Source organism: Protopterus annectens, chromosome 2.part2, assembly GCF_019279795.1.
Source record: "Protopterus annectens isolate FY-2018-M chromosome 2.part2, PAN1.0, whole genome shotgun sequence".
Classification (NCBI taxonomy): domain Eukaryota; kingdom Metazoa; phylum Chordata; order Ceratodontiformes; family Protopteridae; genus Protopterus; species Protopterus annectens.
This window is the reverse complement of record NC_056730.1, coordinates 139,406,587-139,421,364: the sequence shown is the minus strand read 5'-3', so window position 1 is coordinate 139,421,364 and position 14,778 is coordinate 139,406,587. Positions and strand designations below refer to the sequence as shown.

The following is a 14,778-nucleotide window of genomic DNA, read 5'->3' as shown; positions in this document are numbered from 1 at the left end:
CAGACTGGGATGGTAGTTCCCAGGATCCAAGGTGGATCCCCCCCTTGTGGAGTGGGATAACTGTAGCTGTGCGCCACTCAGTGGGCATGAAGCTGGAGGTGCGGCTATGATTAAACATGACACTTGGGTGAGGTGTCAATTCATTTTGTAGTTCGTGTAGTACACCGCCCGGGATGTCATCTGGTCCCATGGATGCTGTATTCTTAGCTTTGGAGAGTGCGTTTTTTTACCTGTGTGGCCATGATTACCGGAATTTGACTATTTTAGTATTGAGATGTGCCCTTTAGTGGGTGAGAGGGGGGGAGAAGTTGGCACTGAATTGATAGGTTCATAGGTTCATACTAGGCTATCTGCCCTAGGGCATTTATAAGCCTAGCTAGAGTGTGTTTGGCTTTCGCCACCCATTTTAAATTAATTTTGCTATGCCCTTTTTCGAGGTTAGTATACTGTGCCTCTGTCTAACAGTGACACAGAAGTGATCCCCGGGGTAAACCTACGATCTCCCATCCACTCATCAAGATTCCTCTTGAAGAGAGTCAATGAGGGACTCTGCCTAACCTGGACTGGGATTTTATTCCAGAGTGAAGGGAGCTTCTGGGTTATGAATCTGTCCCTCCAACATTTCCTATTTATTTCAGTGCTGAGGTTCAAGTCTCTCGAGCGTGTAGCTTGATGGGATTTGGATTTTCTGAGGTGCAGCATGTCCATTAATTCCGGGTTGAACATGGCTTTATACGTCAGGCACAGATCACCTCTGAGCAGGCGGTATGCCACTGAGTAGAGCTGGAGTTTCTTTAACCGGGCAGCATATGGCATCTGTTTGAGCCCTATGATCCTCTTGGTGAGGTACTTTTGGGGTCTTTCCAGTTGCTGCAGGTGTCTGGTAAGATACCCAAAAGGGGCATTGTACTTAATTATGGGCCTGATGAGGGATGAGTAAAGAGGTACGATGATCTCCCCTGATCTAGATGTGAATCCTTTTATGATTAGGTGGGCTATATAAAATGTTTTTCTAACCACTTTGGCCACGTGGTTGTCAAATGAGAGATTGCTATCAACTTGGGTCCCCAGGTCCCTAATTACTTCTCCTGTACTTAATGGATTACCATCTATGTGGTAATTTGTGGGCACTTTGTTTTTGCCAAAGGGGATGATTATACACTTTTTGGCATTTAGCTTGAGGCCATGGCTCTGGCACCAGTTGTCTGTTTCTATTAGGCCCCTTTGGAGGATGCTTGTGTCGGCTGGAGAGTCGATTATGGCGCCCAGTTTGCAGTCATCTGCGAACTTAGTCAGCCACAGTCCTTCCGTGTTGGCCTGTACCTCCAAGAAATATATACTGAACAAGAGAGGTCCCAGGACTGAACCTTGTGGGATGCCACTTGTAACTGGTTTGGAGTCTGACATGGCTCCAGCAATTCTAACCATGTGGGTTCTGTCCTTGAGCCAGTTTGCAGCCCATCTAGTGACATAGGGGTTTATATTTTAGCTGGTGAGCTTATCTATAATGCCCGAGTTGGGGTATTGTATCGAAGGCTTTTGCGAGGTCCAGGTAGGCTGTGTGGACCACCTTCCCCTCGTCAATGGCCTCGGTGACGGTTTCAAAGAAATCACCCAGGTTTAAGAGGCAGGATCTGCCCTTAACAAAGCCAAACTGGGTAGGCTCCAGTGTCTGTAGGTCCCCAATATCTTTATTTATGAGGTCCATGATGATCCTTTCCATAGCTTTGCAGACCAAGCTAGTCAGGCTTATAGGGCGATCATTTCCAGGATCTGTTGAGGCACCACCTTTGTGGAGAGGGACCACTGTTGCTGTACGCCACTCTTTGGGTACATATCCTGTAGTAAGGCTAAGATTGAACAGTAGTTTTATGTTTGGGTTTAGCTCTTCTTTGAGTTCATGTAGGACGCAGCCCAGGACACCGTCTGGTCCAATTGATGCTGTGTTTTTTGCTGTGGAGAGGGCATCTCTTACCTGAGCATCTGAGATGTCGGGGGGGCAGCACTTTGCTGGGATAAATATTTGCCCTTTTGATGGGGGGGGGGTTGCGCTGAACCTGTCAGCTAGGATGTTGGCAATGTCTGTGGGTTCGGTGTATTTTTTGTCATTTTGGACTAATTCTGAGCATATCTGGGAATTCCCACCCAGGTTCCTAACATAACTAAAGAAAGCCTTGTGATTATCCTTCGTGTCCTGTGCAATTTTTCTCTCGAAGCTGGCCTTAGACGATTTTATGAGTTCCTGTAGTTTTTTGCTAATACTGATCAGAGATGCCTTCCCTTTTTGGGATTTTGCTCTATCATGTAGTAGCTTCCTCCCTCTATTGTTTAGTTTGTTTATGGCTGGGGTCCACCAGACATGACGTCTGCCTTTGGAGGATTGGGTCTTGGTTTTATTTGGGATTGCATGATCCATGCATTCCTGAAGGTGTTCATAGAATGTGTTTATAAAGGATTCTGCGGTCTGGGCCGTATTTTCCACAGGCCCGGGGGCTTTGAAGGATTCCACCTCAGTTTTGCGGAGTGTGAAATTTGCTTTAGAGAAGTTTTTCACTGTGGTTTTCAGGGCAGGGGGTGGAGTCGGGATGTGAATATCCAGTGAGATTAGTTTATGGTCTGATCTTACCAATGAGGGATACATTTCTGGTCTGGAGCATAGAGTCCCCATGTTGGTGATGATCAGGTCCAGTATGTTTTCCCCTCTTGTGGGAGTGGTAAGTTGTTCCATAGCATTTGACTTTATAAATTCTAGGAACCTTTGGGCTAGAGTGTTGGAGCTAGAGTAATGTTCCCAGTCTATGTTTGGGTAGTTGAAGTTGCCCAATATAATGGTGTTTGGAGAGACCTTCATATTTTCCAGTGTTCTCAGGAAGGCCGAGTGGGGTTCCTGGGTTTGGGAGGGTGGTCTGTAGCAGGCTATAAACTGGAAGGCAGTTTTACCCACTGTTAGTTGCACATGGATAGTCTCTGAGGCTTCTTGCTGTGCAACCAACCTGGAGGTGTGGGTATCTTTGACGAATATTGATACTCCCCCTCCTTTTGAAGTACGGTCCAAGTTTTGAGGCCGAAAAGCATGGTATGAGGTATAACCTGGTAGTGCTGGGGTGCACTCGGGAGCCTTGAACCAGGTTTCTGTTACTCCACAGATATCTATGTTCTCCATGCTAAGGAGAGTTTCGAGTGCGTGCATCTTGAGGTTTAGACTTCTGGCATTGAGTAGCATCACTCTTAGTTTCTTATCCCTTGTGATACCTATTGAGGTGGGTTTGTCTTTTGAGCCTTGCCTAAAAAAGGCACTATTGGGGTAGCAAGAGCCTTTGCCAATATCCGAAAGCCCAGGGGTGACAGGTGCAAGCCGTCCCTAGCGAAGCATCGTGGCTTGTCGAGCATGTCATCCTAGGCTGACAGGCATTGGATCCCCTTTGAATGACACCAATACTTAAGCCAATTGTTGAAATTGATCATCTTGTCTTCATATTGTGGCATCATTCTTGGTGAGGGTAAGATGCTACTCAAGGTCAGGGTCATACCGGCCTGGGCTACATGCTCAGAGAGCTCCTCTGTCTCTTTTCATGTAGTCCAGGGAGGTACGTCTCAGGTCATTCACACCAGCATGGACAATGACTGAGTCATATTTGTACTTGCCTTGGAGTGACCTGAGTGCTTGTGTTATGTGGCGGATCCTAGCGCCCGACAGGCAGCTCACCGTGACCTTCTCCTTGTTCAGCCTGGTGAGCGGGACGTGTGTGCCTGACGATAGTCACCTATTACAAGTGTATCAGGTGTGTTGTTTAGCCTTAAGGGCTGTGACTGTTCGGCACACTGTCTTTGTGAGCTGTGTGTTGCACGTGTTTTGTTTTGGGGTAGCGGTTGCTTGGGTGTCTGCTTTGGTGGTCTCTGCTGCTTAGGCAGATTTTTATTTAGAGCCTCCGAGTATGTTTTTGTGTGTTTATGTGTTTGGTTTGCTGTCGTGGTAGGTCTATATGAGACTAGAATTGTAGTGAGTGTGGTTTCCTTCGCCTCCTGACTGGTTTCGCCAGTACTGAGTTGAGAGAGCTGAGCCTCCAGTATGGCTATATGGTTGCATCTCTCACATGTGTTGGAATTTGTTGGGAGGAGGAGAGGGGTTGTCTGTGTACATGAGGCAGTTGTAACATTGCCTCAAGATTCCCAGATTCACCAGCTGGACCGGAGAGGAGATTGACAAGTGACCTTTGTACATGCTAGAATAGTATTGGGAATTCCTTTATAACTGGAAAAAAAAGGGCCAGTGGGGAACGAGGTACTCAAGGGGAGTTTGTGAGGGTGTAGTGCTTTTAATATTTTAGTGCTGACTTATATAATTGCTTTAGTGAGCAAGTGCCAGGTAACTTAAATGCAATGTGTTACAGGTAACTTAAATGCAAAAACGACAAACAGTAACTTTCTTTCAAGTGAAACAAGGAAATAAGTACAGTAAGCAATGCAGATATCACTGAGGATCCACAGAAGCGCTGAAAAGCCGCATTTTAGGTGGAATTAGCGTTTCAGGGAAATAACAAGCAAACAAACAAGCAGCATACAAATAAAGCTAGATTCAGCAGGCCTGGATCTAGTCTATGCTACAGCAAACAAGGTGTACCAATTTTAGTAAGAAACAGTTCAAATATGCAGGCACTATAAGCCTTTAACCAGAAATTCCCAGCTCAGAAGGGCAGAGTCCAGCCTCTCCTCCCACAAGAGTGCAGACCATAAACCCTTTTAATGTAAAATAACTGGCCTGAAGCCCAAGTGCTTAAACCAGAATTAATACACTTTTAGAATAACAGACACTAAGCCCTCAGTCAGCAGTTCCCAACTTAGAAGGATGTAAGCTACCTGTTCTGCCACTGCAGTGCAGACCACAAACCTTCTTAATGTAAAACAACTGGCATGAAGCCCAAGTGCTTAAACCAGAATTAATATACTTTTAGAATAACAGACACTGAGCCCTCAATCAGCAGTTCCCAAACTTAGAAGGATGTAAGCTACCTGTCCTGCCACCACAGTGCAGGCCACAAACCTTCCTAATGTAAAACAACTGGTCTGAAGCCCAAGTGCTTAATCCAAAAGACTTAGAATGATAGCTACACTTTAATCAAGTTACTACCAAGCAGTAATAAATACAATTGAATACTTTAAAGAATGCCTGGATTAGTGATCAGGTTATACAGACAAAGTCCAGCTGGTAAATCTGGGAATTTTGAGGCAATGTTACAACTGTCTCATGTACACGGACAACCCTCTCCTCCTCCAAACAGGTTCAAATATATGTGAGAGATGCAACTATTTAGCCAAACTGGAGGCTGAGCTCTCTCATCTCAAAACTGGTGTAACCAGTCAGGAGGAGAAGGTAACCTCACACAACACAATTCCAGTATCACATAGTCCCACCACATCAGCGAACCAAACACATAAATACACAAAAACATACTCGGAGGCTCTAAATAAAAATCTACCTAAGCAACAGAGACCTCCAAAGCAGACATCCAAGCAAACGCTACCTCAAAACAAAACACACACAACACATAACCCACAAAGTCAGTGTGCCAAGCAGCCACAGCCCTTAAGGCTGAATAACACACCTGATACTCTTGTTATAGGTGACTCTATTGTCAGACACACTGACGTCCCGCTCACCAGGCTGAATAAAGAGAAGGTCACAGTGAGCTGCCTGTCGGGTGCTAGGATCCGACACATAACGCAAGCACTCAGGTCACTCCAAAGCAAATACAAATATGACTCAGTCATTGTACATGCTGGTGTGAATGTCCCGAGACGTACCTCCCTGGACTACATGAAAAGAGACATAGAGGAGCTCTCTGATCATGTAGCCCAGGCTGGTATGACCCTGACCTTGAGCAGCATCTTACCCTCACCTAAAATGATGCCACAGTACAAAGACAAACTGATCGATTTTAACAATTGGCTAAAATTTTGGTGTCATTCAAAGGGGATCCAGTGTCTGTCAGCCTGGGGTGACATGCTCGACAAGCCATGTTGCTTCGCTAGGGACGGCTTGCACCTGTCACCACTGGGCTTTCGGATATTGGCAAAGGCTCTTGCCACCCCCATAGTGCCTTTTTTAGGCAAGGCTCAAAAGTCAAACCCACCCCCATAGACAACACAAGGAACAAGAAACTAAGGGTAATGCTGCTAAATGCCAGAAGTCTTAACCTCAAGATTCACACACTCGAAGCTCTCCTCAGTGTGGAGAACATCGATATCTGTGCAGTGACAGAAACCTGGTTCAAGGCTCCAGAGAGCACCCCAGCACTACCAGGCTATACCTCATATCATGCTTTTCGGCCCCAAAACCCGGACCGAACCACAAAAGGAGGGGGAGTTTCCATATTTATCAAGGATATCCACACCTCCAGGTTAGTGGCATTGCACGAAGTATCGGAGACCATCCATGTGCAACTAACAGTGGGCAAGACTGCTTTTCAGTTTATAGCATCCTACAGACCACCCTCTCAAAGTCAGGAATCCCATTCGGCTTTCCTGAAAACATTGGAGAACGTGAAGATCTCTCCGAACACCATTATATTGGGTGACTTCAACTACCCAAACATTGACTGGAAGCACTACTCAAGCCCCAGCACCTTAGCCCAAAGATTCCTGGAAATTATAAACTCAAATGCTATGGAACAACTAGTCACCACTCCCACAAGAGGGGACAACATACTAGACTTGATCATTACCAACATGGGGACTCTATGCTCCACACCAGAAGTATATCCCTCATTGGTAAGATCAGACCATAAATTAATTTCACTGGATGTCCACATCCCGACCCCAACCCCAGCCCAGAAAACCACAGTGAAAAACTTCTCAAAAGCGAACTTCTCACTTCTCAAAACCGAAGTGGAATCCTTCAAGGCCCCAGGGCCAGTGGAAACTACAGCCCAAACTGCAGAATCCTATATAAATGCATTCTACGGACATCTCCAGGAATGCATGGATCATGCTATCCCAAACAAAACCAAGACCCAATCATCCAAAAGGCAGGCGTCCAGTCTGGTGAACCCCTGCCATAAATAAACTGTACAACAGAAGGAGGAAGCTACTACATGATAGAGCAAAATCCCTAATAGGGAAGGCATCTCTGATCAGTACTAGCAAAAAATTACGATCTCTCATAAAATCCTCCAAGGCCAGCTTCGAGAAAAAAATTGCACAGGACACCAAAGACAATCATGAGGCTTTTTTCAGTTGTTAGAAAAGTACAGTTTTGTACCTACCATAAATGTAGATGTTCGAGGATTCCATTGCTGCAGTCCTAACTATTGGGTATAGTCCGCGTCCCGTCGGCCCGAATACCAGAGTATAAGGCTGACGTCGGTCAGGGCGCATTAGACTGACGTCAGTACGTCAGGGTACTAATGCGCATGACCGACGTCATATCCTCAGTCTTTTCTTGCCCCAGATGTCAGAAGACCCTAAAAAGACAAGGCCCAAAATACCTGCACCAAAAACATGTACAATATATACAAGAATATATACAAAAATATAAGCATGTAAACTCACCTACACAACCACCCCTAAACACAGAGGGGAAGGAGGGAGGGTATTGGACTGCAGCAATGGAATCCTCGAACATCTACATTTATGGTAGGTACAAAACTGTACTATGTTCTTCGCTTTCCATTGCTGCAGTCCTAACTATTGGGTAGAATCCCAAAGCAGAGGTAAGGGAGGCTGGCAAATCATAAAGAAGTAGGAGCTGACAACATGCCTTGTAAAACAGCTGTGGCAAAACCAGCCCTAGACTTAGAGTAGATAGGAAGGTGATAATGCTTAGAGAAAGTATGCACTGAACTCCAAGTAGCTGCTTCCAAAATATCCTTAGTTGCCACCCCTTAGAAATGCTGTTGAAGTGGCAGTAGCCCTAGTGGAATGAGGCCTAATCCCAGCTGGAATCTCCTTGCCATGATGGGAATAACAAAATGCAATGCAAAAGCCAATCCACCTAGAAATAGTTTGTTTTGACACAGGCTTGCCCTGTGAACTCAAAGCAAAAGAAACAAACAACTGCTGAGACTGCCTAAAATCCTTAGTCCTGCTTAAATAATAACGCAATTGCCTGTGTACATCTAAAGTGTGCAAAATCTTTTCCCCTTTATTTTGGGGTCTGCATAAAAAGTAGGCAAATGAATAGTTTGGTTTAAAGCCACACTAGAAACCACCTTAGGCATAAAGGAAGGATTAGTACGTAATGATACCCTATCCTTATGGAAAATCAAAATGGCTCTACTGCCATAAGGGCCTGCAACTCAGACACCCTTCTTGCAGAAGTAATAGCCAACAGAAAAGCAGTCTTCCATGACAAGTATTTCAATTCAGCAGTAGCCGCAGGCTCAAAAGGTTGTAGAGTAAGTTTTTCCAACACAAAATTGAGATCCCAAGCAGGAGTAGGAGCTCATGGGGGTCTTATATTCTTTGCCCCTCTAAGAAACTGCTTAAACAAAGGATGCGAAAACAATGGTGGGTCACAATCATAGTGAGCTGAAATTGCTGCAGCATGAATCTTAATGGAAGAGAAGGACAAACCTTTGTCCAATAACTCAGTAAGGTATTGAAGAGCCACACTTAAATTAGGCTCCGAAACCTGCAAATTCTTTGCTGTACTCCAAAATAAAAATCTCTTCCATTTTTCTGCGTACACTTTCCTTGTACTAGGTCTTCTAGCTTCCATAATCACATTTAAAACTTGTTGAGGAAGTTGAGACCTGCTGTGTGTCAACACAGAAGATGCCAGGCTGTTAGATGAAGAGAGTGAAGCTTGACATTGAGCAGATGACCATCCTTCTGAGATAACAGATGAGGAATCAGAGGTAAAGGCCATGGAGGCTTCCTTACCAGACTCCGTAGTAGTGGGTACCAGTGTTGCCGAGGCCAATCTGGAGCTATCAAAATCATCCTTGGCCTGTCTTGTCTGACCTTTAATAGTACCTTTGGAAGAAGAGGCAGAGGAGGAAAGGCATACACATGAAGGTTTTTCCAACTGAAAGACAGAGCATCCACTTTCCAAGCTGTGTGATGAAACCCCTTTGTGCAATACTGTGGCAGCTGGTGGTTTAGTGGAGAAGCGAACAGATCTATGTCTGGAGTTCCCCATGACACTGTCAATTTTGAAATACATGAAGATCCAGTTTCCACTCGTGGGGATCCATGATTTGTCTGCTTAACACATCTGCTAAGGAGTTCTGTGCTCCCGGCAGAAACCTTGCCTGAAGAGTTATTTGCAAGCTTAGCGCAGTCTCCCATAAAATCATTGCTTGCCTGCATAGAGGATAAGAATGTGTTCCCCCTTGCTTGTTGATGTACCACATGACAGTTGTGTTGTCTGTTAGAATCAACACCTGCCCTGGAAGAAGTAACTCCTTGAAAGCCATTAATGCAAACTGGACTGCTAACATCTCCTTCATGTTGATATGTAGATGCTGTAGTCTGGCAGGCCACTTGTCTTGTATCCACTTTCCATTTAGATGAGCTCCCAAGCAATGTCCGAGGCATCTGTCGTTAAAATCTGACTCGCCTCTGGCCGGGTCACAGAGAGTCCCTTGTTTAGGTGACATTCCTGAGCCCACCACAAAAATTCTTTTTGAAGGCAAGGTATTATTTGAATGACAGTGTCCAAATCCTGGCAGTGCTGTGTCCATACATTTTTGAGATACCATTGTAGCTTCCTCATATGCAGTTTGGCATTGGGAAGCACCAGAATACAAGATGCCATGAACCCTAATGCTTGAAGGACTGTCCTTGCAGTCAGCACGGACTGATGAGATAGTTGATGGAAGTAAAGTGATAGACTCTTTTGTTTGTCCGGGGTTAAAAGGCCATCTGGGCTGCTGTATTCAGTCTCACACCCAGAAAGCACATGTCTTGAGAGGGTACTAGACTGGACTTTATTTCGTTCACAGAATACCCTAGGCATCTTAGCACTGCTATGACATGTTCCAGATGCTGTAGAAGGTCTTCCTTTTCTTGAGCCAGAATCAGGCAGTCGTCCAAGTAAGGATAGATTTGAATTCCTTGAAGCCTGAAGTAAGCTATCACTGGAGCCAGAACCTTTGTGAATACTCTGGGCAGTAGATAAGCCAAAGGGCAATGCAGAGAACTGATAATGAGAATTTCCAGCTCGAAACCGCAGATACTTCCTGCAACTTAGCCTTATAGGCACATGAAGGTAAGCTTCCTTGAGATCTAAAGTTACCATCCAGTGATCTTTGCCCAGCAGAGGTAAAAGCTGTTGTAACGTCAACATCTTGAACTTGGGAATGTCCAGAAAAGTGTTGAGGATAGATAAATCCAAAATTGGTCTCCACGTGTTCCCCTTCTTTGGTACTAGGAACAGGCGAGAATAAAATCCTAGGCCCCTTTCTGATACAGGGACTGGCTGAATGGCCCCTATCTGGAGTAACTGAGAAACTTGCTTGTGAGCCTCTTTTCTTTGTGGAGGAGGAACGTCTGGCATGCCTTTGAAAGGGGCATTGTGTGGAAATAAAATCTGTAACCGTGGTGAATGATATCCAACACCCATTTGTCTTGAGTAATTAAATCCCAATTTTCTTTGAAAAGAGACAGTCTTCCTCCCAAAGGAGCTGCCAGACGGAATCTACTGGCAGCTGAAAAGACAGGTCATTGGGTCTGTTTACGAAAGGACTGACCCTGCCCTCACCAGAAGTCTGAGCAGGTGAACTCCCTGTTCTAGGCCTAAAAGAACCTTGAGCCCTGCCCCTACCACGTCTAGACCTACCCCTAGACTGGGAATCATAAGCAGGATATGTCCACCCCTTAGCAGGCCAATTTCTACTAAACTTCGGTGGCTGCACCTGCAAAAATCTTTAACAGTTTGCATAGACTTAGCTTTGTCCTCCATTTTCTTTAAAACTGCTTCCACAGGCGATCCAAACAACACATCAGACTGTAAAGGAGCATCCAAAATCCTTGTCTTAACATGCTCAGCTAAATTCTGATCCTTCAACCAGGCATGCCTGCGAAGAACAGAACTAGTAGCAGCCACCCTCGAGGAGGCCTGTACAGCATCAAAACCACATTGCAAAGAATGCTTACCCACTTGTTCAGACACATGAACCAAATCCAGCAACTCTTTACACTCAATACCTTCCGCCAAAGCATCCACCTTAGATTTCAATTGTGAAAGAAGATAATTCTGATATTTTAGCATGTGAAACTGACAATTCAATGCTCTCATGGCTAGAGTGGAAGAAGTATACACTTTCTTTCCCCACCTATCCAAAGCCCTTGCCTCTTTATCAGTGGGAACAGGATTTTTAACCACAGAAGCTTTAACACCTTTAGGCCCTTGAGAAATAGTTTCTGGGTCCGCCCTAGGACTCTTAAACAAATACTTATGAGCTTCGGGCACCCTATAATACCTATCAGGCTTAACAGGAGCAGGAGGCAAAGAGTCAGGGTTCAGGGAAGCCTCTGCAAAAACATCTTCCACCACATTCAACACAGGAGGAATAGCTAAGGGCCTATGCTGGGGTAAAAACAAGAATTCCCTAAGCCGTTTCCTGGAATCAGAGTAATCCTGGCCTTCCCATTTAAAGTGCTCCCTCATGGAATGCAGAGTCTCTGAAAATGAGAAATCCTCAGGAGGAGAAGCTGTAGGAGTGGAGTCATCCACATCAGAATCAGAATAAGTAGGATACTCCTGCAAGTCTTCCGCAGAAGACTCCGAAGCCTCTGAACACTGTTCAAAACTATCAAACTCCGGTTCCACCCTAGGCCTCTTATCAGGCGGGGGCATAGAACCTCTAATCATAGTAATCAAATCTTCTGCCATTTTAAGCATATGTTTCTTAGGTACAGAACCCGAAATGCTAGGAGAAGCCCCCACTGAAGCTGAACTAGACCTACCTCTCAAAGAAGTTTTGGCAACAGAAGGAGAGGCTCTAACCACCTTGGGAAGAGAGGGAAGAACAGTTACCTGAGAAGCCCCCTCAGCCTGGCCTACCTCCTGAGAAGGCACATCCTGTAACAGTAAAGTTTCTGCCTGAGACTCCATGGAAACTCCTGGCAAAATCTCTGGCTCCACTGAGCCTTCTAAAGAACCGACGTCCGGGACTGCCGGTTCATCAACCCTAGGCTTCACTGTTTTGTCCTTGCGCTTCTTGGACGAAGCGGGCGTCGGAGCATCCGACGGCATTTTATAATTGCAACGCTTCCCAAACACTAACCTGGCACAGTCTAACCTCCTCTTAATAGTGCGTTTGTTAAACCTAGCACAAGAGCGGCAACCAACAACGCCGTGCTCAGGCCCTAAACAAGGTATACACAAGGTATGGTAATCCCTATGAGGTATCTGTTTCCCACAAGAAATACAGTTATTCACTTTTTCTGACATCCGGTAAAATACTGAGGCAAGAAAAAACAAAATGTTCCCAACGGGTACTTAGCCAACTCTGTTTCGGTCTGAAACTCCGGTTTCGGAAATATTTCAGAACGCCAACCTGCACTCGCAAAACTGCTTCTGCATCGGACCATGCGGCAAAAAAGACTGAGGATATGACGTCGGTCATGCGCATTAGTACCCTGACGTACTGACGTCAGTCTAATGCGCCCTGACCGACGTCAGCCTTATACTCTGGTATTCGGGCCGACGGGACGCGGACTATACCCAATAGTTAGGACTGCAGCAATGGAAAACGAAGAACATCCTGGGATGCAACTCCCAGACTTGTTCTGAGTTGATTCTAAATGACAAAAAATACACTGAACCCACAGACATCGCCAATATCCTGGCAGACAGGTTCAGTGCAAACTTCCCCAAAAGAGCAAGTATCTATCCCGGCAGAGGGCTGCCTTCAAAACATCTCAGATGCTCAGGTGAAGGCTGCCCTCTCCAAAACAAAAGACACTGCTTCCATGGGACTAGATGGCGTCCCAGGTTGCGTCCTACATGAACTACAAGAGGAACTAATCCCTCAAATAAAACAGCTATACAATCTCAGCCTCACTACAGGATATGTGCCCACAGAATGGCGTACAGCAACAGTGGTCCCACTCCACAAAGGTGGCGCCTCTACGGACCCTGGAAACTATCACCCCATAAGCCTGACTAGCTTAGTCTGCAAGGCTATGGAGAGGATCATCATGGAGCTCATAAACAAAGACATTGGGGACCTACAGACACTAGATCCTACCCAGTTCGGCTTTGTCAAGGGCAGATCCTGCCTTTTGAACCTGGTTGACTTCTTTGAAACAGTCACCAAAGCCATAGATGAAGGGAAGGTAGTCCACACAGCCTATCTGGACCTTGCAAAGGCATTTGACACAATACCCCACTTGGGCATCATAGATAAGCTATCCAGCTTAAATATAAACCCCTATGTCACAAGATGGGTCGCAAACTGGCTCAAAGACAGAACCCACAGAGTGAGAGTTGCTGGAGCCATGTCAGACTCGTAACCAGTCACAAGTGGCGTCCCACAGGGTTCTGTCCTGGGACCACTCTTGTTCAGTATATACTTTTTCCGAGGTACAGGCAAACGTGGGAGGACTATGGCTCACCAAGTTCGCAGACGACTGCAAACTGGGCGCCATAATCAACTCTCCAGCTGACACAAGCATCCTTCAAAAAGGTCTCACAGAGACAGATAACTGGTGCCAGCGCCATGGTTTAAAGCTAAATGCCAAAAAATGTATAGTCATACCCTTTGGCAAAAACAGTGTGCCCACAAATTACCACATAGGCGGAAACCCATTAAGTACAGAGAAAGTTATTAGGGACCTGGGGACCCAAGTTGATAGCAATCTCTCCTTTGAAAACCACATTGCCAAAGTGGTTAGAAAGACCTTCTACATAGCCCACCTCATCACGAAGGGTTTCACATCTAGATCAAGAGAGGTAATCGTGCCCCTTTATTCATCCCTCATCAGGCCCATCATAGAATACAATGCCCCTTTTGGGATGTACCTTACCCAACACCTGCAGCAATTAGAAAGACCCCAAAAGTATCTCACCAAGAGGATCAAGGGTCTCAAACAGATGCCATATGCTGCTCGGTTAAAAAAACTCCAGCTCTACTCAGTTGCATACCGCCTACTTCGAGGCGATCTATGCCTGACATACAAAGCTATGTCAAATCCAGAATTAATGGACATGCTCCACCTCAGTAAATCTAAATCCCTTAGAGCCACACGCTCGAGGGACTTGAACCTCAGCACAGAAATAAATAGAACTTGCTGGAGGGACAGGTTCATAACCCAGAGGCTCCCTTTGCTCTGGAATAGAATTCCAGTTCATATGAGGCAGAGCACCTCACTATATCTCTTCAAGAAGAATCTCGATAAGTGGATGGGGGATCGTAGGTTTGTCCCAGGGATGACTCCCGTGTCACTATTAGACAGAGGCACAGTAAACTAAACCTTAAAAAGGGCACAGTATACTCAAATCAAGGGGTGGTGTAAGCCATACAGAATTGGGCTAGGCTTATAATTGCCCCAGGGCAGATAGCCTAGTATGAACCTATGAACCTATAAGCTAGATTCAGCAGGCCTGGATCTAGTCTATGCTACAGCAAACAAGGTGTACCAATTTCAGTAAGAAGCAGTTTAGATATGCAGGCACTATAAGCCTTTAACCAGAAATTCCCAGCTAGAAGGGCAGAGTCCAGCCTCTCCTCCCACAAGAGTGCAGACCACAAACCCTTTTAATGTAAAATAACTGGCCTGAAGCCCAAGTGCTTAAAACAGAATTAATACACTTTTAGAATAACAGACACT

The 14,778-nt window shown here is 45.5% G+C and overlaps 1 protein-coding gene across 3 annotated transcripts in view; it reads left to right on the top strand.

Moving 5' to 3' along the window:
* Positions 1-14,778, top strand: part of ELOVL7 (ELOVL fatty acid elongase 7) — a 1,867,033-nt gene that overhangs the window by 1,010,982 nt on the left and 841,273 nt on the right. The window lies entirely within an intron of this gene.